Source organism: Bufo bufo, chromosome 11 (assembly GCF_905171765.1).
Source record: "Bufo bufo chromosome 11, aBufBuf1.1, whole genome shotgun sequence".
NCBI lineage: Eukaryota > Metazoa > Chordata > Amphibia > Anura > Bufonidae > Bufo > Bufo bufo.
In genome coordinates this window covers 98,140,713-98,147,771 of record NC_053399.1, presented here as the reverse complement: position 1 = coordinate 98,147,771, position 7,059 = coordinate 98,140,713, and positions in this window count along the sequence as shown.

Below are 7,059 nucleotides of genomic sequence, written 5' to 3'. Positions count from 1 at the left end.
TTAGTATTGAAACCTAATCAAGATTTTGGTATCGTGACATCTCTAATACACACATGAAAGCACAGGTAAGCTTTAACTGTAGAGAGAGGTTGAGACAAGACTGGAGCAGGCTGTCTGACATCCCTGAGCTATTCCCAGCAACCAGAGTGCATTATACTGTATTATAATCCAGAGGTTAACACTTCTAGCAGTTACTTCTTGATCACAGTCTTCTGGTGATTTTTAATCTGGGTAGTGTCCTCTTTACACCAGGAGCTGTACTGTAAATGGAATCAGGAAAACAACCTGCCTCCTGCACTATAGAAGCTCAGCTGAGAGGGGGCGTATGCCCATGTTTTGAGTAGCAGTCAGCAGAATAGTGAGTGCAGCTCTGGAGTATAATACAGGATGTAACTCAGGATCAGTACAGGATAAGTAATGCATGTACACAGTGACTGCACCAGCAGAATAGTGAGTGCAGCTCTGGAATATAATACAGGATGTAACTCGGGATCAGTACAGGATAAGTAATGTATGTACACAGTGACTGCACCAGCAGAATAGTGAGTGCAGCTCTGGAGTATAATACAGGATGTACCTCAGGATCAGTACAGGATAAGTAATGTATGTAAACAGTGACTGCACCAGCAGAATAGTGAGTGCAGCTCTGGAGTATAATACAGGATGTAACTCAGGATCAGAACAGGACAAGTAATGTATGTACACAGTGACTGCACCAGCAGAATAGTGAGTGCAGCTCTGGAGTATAATACAGGATGTAACTCAGGATCAGTACAGGACAAGTAATGTATGTACACAGTGACTGCACCAGCAGAATAGTGAGTGCAGCTCTGGAGTATAATACAGGATGTAACTCAGGATCAGTACAGGACAAGTAATGTATGTACACAGTGACTGCACCAGCAGAATAGTGGGTGCAGCTCTGGAGTATAATACAGGATGTAACTCAGGATCAGTACAGGACAAGTAATGTATGTACACAGTGACTGCACCAGCAGAATAGTGAGTGCAGCTCTGGAGTATAATACAGGATGTAACTCAGGATCAGAACAGGACAAGTAATGTATGTACACAGTGACTGCACCAGCAGAATAGTGAGTGCAGCTCTGGAGTATAATACAGGATGTAACTCAGGATCAGTACAGGACAAGTAATGTATGTACACAGTGACTGCACCAGCAGAATAGTGAGTGCAGCTCTGGAGTATAATACAGGATGTAACTCAGGATCAGAACAGGACAAGTAATGTATGTACACAGTGACTGCACCAGCAGAATAGTGAGTGCAGCTCTGCAGTATAATACAGGATGTAACTCAGGATCAGTACAGGATAAGTAATGTATGTACACAGTGACTGCACCAGCAGAATAGTGAGTGCAGCTCTGGAGTGTAATACAGGATGTAACTCAGGATCAGTACAGGATAAGAATGTAATGTATACTATAGATACAGTATTCTTTCTGTATATGTCCTGAATAGTGTTATTTGGGGGGGGACATATCCCGCACCCTCTGCACTGATGGTAACATAGTACATAAGGCCGAAAAAAGCCCTCTGTCCATCCAGTTCGTCCTGTCATCCTGCAAGTTGATCCAGAGGAAGGCAAAAAAAAAAACAAAAAAAAACTGTGAGGTAGAAGCCAATTTTCCTCACTTTAGGGGAATAAAAAATTCCTTCCCGACTCCAATCAGGCATCAGAATAACTCCCTGGATCAACGACCCCTCTCTAGTAGCTATAGCCTGTAATATTATTACGCTCCAGAAATACATCCAGGCGCCTCTTGAACTCTTTTAGTGAACTCACCATCACCACCTCCTCAGGCAGAGAGCTCCATAGTCTCACTGCTCTTACTGTAAAGAATCCTCTTCTATGTTTGTGTACAAACCTTCTTTCCTCCAGACACAGAGGATGTCCCCTCGTCACAGTCACAGTCCTGGGGATAAATAGATGATGGGAGAGATCTCTGTACTGACCCCTGATATATTTATACATAGTAATTAGATCTCCCCTCAGTTGTCTTTTTTCTAAAGTGAATAACCCTAATTTTGATAATCTTTCAGGGTACTGTAGTTGCCCCATTCCAGTTATTACTTTAGTTGCCCTCCTCTGGACCCTCTCCAGCTCTGCTATGTCTGCCTTGTTCACAGGAGCCCAGAACTGTACACAGTACTCCATGTGTGGTCTGACATGTGGTAGTGTAAAGTGGTAGGACTATGTTCTCATCACGGGCATCTATGCCCCTTCTGATGCAACCCATTATCTAATTAGCCTTGGCAGCAGCTGCCTGACACTGGTTTTTACTGCTTAGTTTGCAGTTTATTAAAATTCCTGGATCCTTTTCCATGTCAGTGTTACTGAGGACATAGACTGTCTGTATTACAGAGACGGGTGCCCACTAATGATGATATCTGACTGTCTGCCATGCGTCTGCCCCCAGCGCCGGCTCCATCCTCCGCTCTACCCTGCACACCATTTAATTACCACTTTTACGACAAGCTAATAAAGGTTTTAGTTTTTAAGCTCGGCCCAGATAAATATTGACATGAGATTAGCGTGTAGAATTTGTGTGTACCGTGTGAGACACATAACCCATCCTGCGCTCACAACACACAGATCTCCGCACGGATGTTTACCGGAGTGTTACTGATACTAATTGCCAGATGGTATCTTAATTAAAATCACAGATCGCCCCTCCTCCTCCTCCTCCGACTGGATTCTCCCAGTTCCCATAACTGGTTAATATCCTCCATGGTCGGAAATGGATGATAACTCCAATTATCTGTTACAGCCAACTACTGGTGAAGGAGCTGATGTGTCAGCCTGCTTACAACAGAAAGGGGGCGCTGCGGTGCTGAATATAACCCACTGCGTCACCTTTTACCCGTTTCCTTAAAGCCGCTATAGAGTTGCAGTGTTTTTGGTGCACTCTGATCTGTATGGTGACGCTTTCTGTCTGACACTGTGCATGGGGGCACTTTATGGTTGATGGACCAGATGGGACCTCTATGATTAGTACTGTATATACAAGCACTGGCGCTGTGTATGGGGCATTATTTGCCACTCTCCGGGTGGCACTGTACCTTCGGGCACTCTGCATGGCACTCTGTGTCAAGACACCGAACCTAAAACAGATTTTGATGACAGCATCCCAATAGTGAGCTATACAATACATCGTGATCTCCCGCAGAATATATATATATATATATATACCCTATACCACACACTCATATGGGAAACGATAATCTGTGTGCCCAACACAAATCACAGACGAGGCCACAATGAGGGGGCTGCGCAGACGGGGAACCAAAAATAAAAAATTCCCCGTCTAACGGCCTTGCATTATATTAATGCCTTCTGGTGACATCTAGTGGCACTTCTGTGTAAGTGCAAATTTTGAAAATGAATATTTGAGGCAAATTTTTTTTTATCAAAGGGTTTATTCTACAAATTTAATAAAAAATACAGATATCTGTAGTAATGTGCACTGTTATTTTAACTAAATCATTGCAAAAAAAAAGTGTAATTTTACCTTTTTAGTCGAACCCACAATTTCCTTGCCCACTTTCTAGAGACAGGTAAAGCTATTTCTATGACGTTAGAAGTAGGGATGGATGAATGGTGTATGTGCGACTTCACATGTTTCACTATGAGACCGCTACACCAGCACTGAGAGGAGCAGGGAAGCCCAAGAGTAAGGGCTCGTGCACACAGACGTATTTTTGGTCTGCATCCGATCCCCATTCACTTCAGAAATTTTTATATATATAATAAAGGGAACACTTAAACAACACAATGTAACTCCAAGACAATGCTAGACCTCGTGTGGCTGGAGTGTGTCAGCAGTTCCTGCAAGACAAAGGCATTGATGCTATGGACTGGCCCGCCCGTTCCCCAGACCTGAATCCAATTGAGCACATCTGGGACATCATGTCTCGCTCTATCCATCAACGTCACGTTGCACCACAGACTGTCCAGGAGTTGGCAGATGCTTTAGTCCAGGTCTGGGCACATACCAGACGGATCCGACCTAAACGCAGGTGTGAAAGTAGCCTTACGCTGGCAGCCCATGCTTGCCACTGTCCTGCTGCGCTGGGCAGGCACAGACTCTGCATCACTCACCAGGCCATTCCCTCTGCTTCTCACTCTTCTGCCTCTGATGGCGGGCGCTCCACCTGCTCCCCTTGCAGGTCACGGACGGCTTCTGCTGCCAAAGTCCCATCTGTCTTTAGGATATTCTCACGCTTCTCACACTCTTAACTGTCCTGGTTTGTTCCAGCCTACGGCTGTCAACTCTAGATAGAAGGTGCCTGAGCTTTAGGTTACCGAGTCTCTAGTTGCCAGCAAAGGTGTTATTGTTTAACGTTCCATGTACTGAACTCCAACCTGACAACCAACTCTGACTCCTAGATGCCTGCCTTTACCTTAGCCTGTTTCTTGTATTGCTCCACTGCCACCTGTCCTGACCTCTGGCTTGTTTCCTAGATGCCTGCCTGGACCTTAGCCTGTTTCTTGTATTGCTCCACTGCCACCTGTCCTGACCTCTGGCTTGTTTCCTAGATGCCTGCCTTGACCTTAGCCTGTTTCTTGTATTGCTCCACTGCCACCTGTCCTGACCTCTGGCTTGTTTCCTAGATGCCTGCCTTGACCTTAGCCTGTTTCTTGTATTGCTCCACTGCCACCTGTCCTGACCTCTGGCTTGTTTCCTAGATGCCTGCCTTGACCTTAGCCTGTTTCTTGTATTGCTCCACTGCCACCTGTCCTGACCTCTGGCTTGTTTCCTAGATGCCTGCCTTGACCTTAGCCTGTTTCTTGTATTGCTCCACTGCCACCTGTCCTGACCTCTGGCTTGTTTCCTAGATGCCTGCCTTGACCTTAGCCTGTTTCTTGTATTGCTCCACTGCCACCTGTCCTGACCTCTGGCTTGTTTCCTAGATGCCTGCCTTGACCTTAGCCTGTTTCTTGTATTGCTCCACTGCCACCTGTCCTGACCTCTGGCTTGTTTCCTAGATGCCTGCCTTGACCTTAGCCTGTTTCTTGTATTGCTCCACTGCCACCTGTCCTGACCTCTGGCTTGTTTCCTAGATGCCTGCCTTGACCTTAGCCTGTTTCTTGTATAACTCCACTGCCACCTGTCCTGACCTCTGGTTTGTTTCCTAGATGCCTGCCTTGACCTTAGCCTGTTTCTTGTATTGCTCCACTGCCACCTGTCCTGACCTCTGGCTTGTTTCCTAGATGCCTGCCTTGACCTTAGCCTGTTTCTTGTATTGCTCCACTGCCACCTGTCCTGACCTCTGGCTTGTTTCCTAGATGCCTGCCTTGACCTTAGCCTGTTTCTTGTATTGCTCCACTGCCACCTGCCCTGACCTCTGGCTTGTTTCCTAGATGCCTGCCTTGACCTTAGCCTGTTTCTTGTATTGCTCCACTGCCACCTGTCCTGACCTCTGGCTTGTTTCTTGGATTTGTTATATGCTGCACTTATCTCAGGCTGTTACCGGACTACATATGGTCAGAAACAGGAGCAGAGTTCTGATGGGTTTATATCATATTCAGCAGCTAGGTGAAAGGCTTATTACACAGGTTCTGAAAAGCAAATTGATAGGAAATATTAAATAGTTAATTAGGAAGTAAATGAACACATAGATATTTAATAGCAACAAGTCTCATGTTAAATACAAGGGGGGAGATAAGTCCAGACTGGTGCATCCATCCGCCACTCTTGATCTCCTTGCACTGGCGTTAGATGAGCCTAATTTATTAAGAGGCAGAAGCCTGTTATCAAATCAGGAACATCTCTGCCAGGAACTGAAGTCCACGGCAGCTACAGGCCGGCGTGGACTTCAGCTATAACTTCCGCCACGTTCTAGTGAAAGTTATAGTAAATGCTGCAGGCAACATGAAGCCACGCCCCTTCCTGCTAAACCACACCCCTTATCTCAGCACTTTAGAAAAGCTCAAAAAGTTGGAAATGATGGTGCACACATGACATGAGCCATAATCTGCAACTTTTTTATGCTACAATAGTGGCTTAAAGAGCTTATTAAATGTCCCTAGGAGAAAAGTGAGTCTCTTTCTTGGCGTGGACACAGCAGATCTCACATATTATATATTCGCAGTGTACATGAGATAGGCAGCTCCTGAGGTGACACAGGAGAGACTTCTCTGACCTGACCTTGTTTAACCTTATCTAACCTTATCATAGGGACATTGTGACTCATTTACCAATGTGACGGAGCCAGATGACTGTGGTATTTAAAAAAAAAATGGTGTTGAGGTCACTTTCTTCTGTGGAAACGAGATGGCACGGCCTTCATGTCACATGTGGTGCAGTGTGCTGCGGAATATGGCACACGCTACACCTCACTGTTACTCCATATGCTTCACTGATTGATCCATATTACCATCCATAGCAAGGATACACATAAGACAAAGCCAGATGTTTATAACCCTGCAGTAATCCTATCTTCTCCTTACAGGTATCCTGACAAGAGAGCCGCCATCTGACACTTCTGCCAGTAGGCGGCAGAGTGGAGCTTCCTGCTTTTCACCACAGTAGGTGGGTTATTTACTGTATTATACTGGAAAGGGCAATAGAATGGAAAATATATCACTGTACATCAGTTTGTGTTGTCCGTGAGTTTCTCTCCTTCTAGCCCCCTTCCTACAGCCAATGAAAACTTCCTTACCTCACCCAAAAATTAAAGAGAATATATCTTATTGTCAACTTTTCAGAAGGGAAATTCCCAGGATGTATATACTGGAAGAAGTGATGCATAATGTAACGTTTGTAGATAGGGAGAGACCCACAGTGAGCCCTGACCTGGAACCTTGCCCACTTTCCCTACCTCCTTGTAGTTCAAGCCTTAGGTAGCAAGACCGCAACTGGTTGACCGTCCCTGTGCTACTAAGTTGCAGAGACAGACAAACATCAAAAGACAAAAGCAACACTAAGGGATAGTTGTACGAAAATGAGTCCGAACTGGGCAGAGTACAAAAACAAGAGACAGAGAGTAGTCAAAAGACATGCCAAGATCAAATACCAGATAGGATGCAGAGTACAA